Source organism: Alexandromys fortis, unplaced genomic scaffold, assembly GCF_014885135.2.
Source record: "Alexandromys fortis isolate MF-2015 unplaced genomic scaffold, M_Fortis_MF-2015_v1.1 scaffold_3, whole genome shotgun sequence".
Classification (NCBI taxonomy): Eukaryota; Metazoa; Chordata; class Mammalia; order Rodentia; family Cricetidae; genus Alexandromys; species Alexandromys fortis.
In genome coordinates, this window is record NW_026067909.1 from 23,825,910 (window position 1) to 23,828,341 (window position 2,432).

Here is a 2,432-nt window from a genome sequence, read left to right on the forward strand (position 1 = left end):
TTCCAAATGAAGTTATTGTGAAACCTAGAGGAAGGAGTGGCCGCCTGTCCTTGCAGATGTCATGATAACAGGACATTATAATGTGTCAGGTGGACATTTAGTCTGGCCAATGGCATTGATGATGGTGACCTACTGACTGCTTTTACTCCATTACTGTTTCATCTCACAGTATGAACAAGTGGAAGGTCTCCATAATTCTTGTATTTCATTTGAGCAAATAACTCTCTTACTACATGTCAGACGGTTCTAGATAGAAGCAGTAAGGTCAGCAGAGAGTGTTGGTCACCTTGTGCATGGTTAAGGGCCACTGCATACTCTGTACCTTCAGTTGAGACACTTCACATGCCTCTCCAGGTTCAGGCCTCAGGGAACTGGTTCTGGCTTTTCATCACTGTTAAATTAATTAATTAATTAGTGTAGTAGTGCTTGGCACGTGGTAAACACAGAACATTTGAAATGATCGTCCCAGGATTCTGGGGAACAGCTGCCATTTCACATGTCAGCCAGTGACTGGCGAAGGAAAAGCCAGACCTTGGTTTTCCACAGGAAAAGGTTGTAGTCATCCTGCAGGCTCACAGGAGACGGCGTGTTTGTAGGGTAGCTGTGTGAGCAGAAAGACTCATTTGCTGTGTGTTGTGAATTTATTGAAATGTTCCTTCTGGGAGGAAGGACAGCAGCTCATAAAACTTAAAGGACTCTTAGGCTCCTCCCCCAGGGTATATAAGCTCTTACAGGGGAGAGGGGACTTTTCAGTGGAGCTCCCTGTGAGTTGTGCAGAGAACTCCAGGGGTTCACTTCCAGGAGTCACCACTCATCCTGGGGTGGTCTCTTGAGTAATGCAGCTTCTCAAGAGTCCTTCCTATTCCTGCAGGGAAGCCCTCACACATGCTGCTGTAAGTTTAATAGACTCCTTTGTCTGTCAGACTAGACTTGGGTGGACTTGTTCCTTTGTTGTTGGAACCCTATGAGACCTGAGTAGATGTTTGCCCATATCTCCTTGGAAAAGTTCTACAGCAGTGTGGTTAGTGTTTCTTTATAGAGTCTATAATGGAGACCAGAACACTTAGCTGTGACAAGCTACTACTCAAGTGGTAAGCATTTTCTTAAGTCATTGCTCTGCCTGATTATAAAGAAAATGGACAACCAAGGTGGAAAAGTTGGGGGAACACAGAAGAGCACCTTTAAAGGTCACACATCTTCACCTCAAACCTGATCTGTGGTTTTTCAGTGTTCTGACCTGTTTCATATATTTAGACATATGTGTGCTTTTTTTTCTTTCCATCTATACTATATCCAGAGACAGGAAGGGGTAAAGACCTGGGTGTCCCATTTTTCAGGACTTCTCATTTCTGACACCAGAGGGCTAAACATTAGGAAAGCTGTTTCACTCTCCGAAAACATGGTTATTTCAAAAAGGAACAGACTGGAGGAATCGGGGAAAGATAAAGAACCTGAACTAAGAGGAAGTACGGTGGGTTCTGGTAACTGATTCACGATGTAAAAGGGACGCCTCCCTTTCTTTGGTGCCTCCCTGTTCTCTGCTGTACTCATGCTGGGCTGGGCATCTTGGAGCAGATCTTCCGCATAAATACTGTGAAATACCAGGAATGAGATACACTCCACAAAAGATCTGTGCTGAGATAGGCTGAGTCAGCTAACCAGAAAGCCTGGGTAGAGGAAAAACAGTGAGTTCACCATGCAGGCCACTTGCTGGCACATCCGCAGAATCCCGAGGGTCCAGGTGAACATTCTACAGTCTGCCGCTCTCTTTCCATAATGAGAGAGTAATTCCTAGGATTCTTCAGTTCTTGTGTTAGAAGGAAGGGGAAAGGAGACTTCTTTTACAGCAAGCCTGCCTGTCACACCACAGATTTTCAAACACATAATACATAATGCATAATATGGTCTGCTCTTGACAGCCTTGCCTACTTTGGGAAACAATTTGGTGGAGGACTGAACTCAGGGTCCTTGGTGCACAGCCTCAATCTCAGGGTGGACAAGCAATTGATTGGGCGCGTGAGGTCCATGGCACGGACTTACCGTGTTAAGACAATGAAAAAAGAAAAAAACGAAGCCTATATTTTTGGCTATTTGTGTCCTAGGACCTAGTAAAAGTCTCAGAAGCTCAACCTGTGCCCTGAAGACTATGAGGTCCTCTGCAGAGCCAGTGATCTTTGAGCTGAAGGAGCTACAGAGAGCATCATTAGGGTGGCTTGAAGAGACATAAAAGAACTTGCTGAAAGGTGCCTTTATGGGGCACCTAGTCACGTCAACATATTTGGAAACTCTCTGTCCTCAGAATAGAACAGAAATGCCTTTAAATTTTCCCTGCAATGATGGTTCTATTCACCTCACTGCTCCTCAAGGGGGTAAGTGCCTTTATTAGTTTCTGAAGAGAAAAATGTACCTCCGGGGTATTACCTTGCTATGAG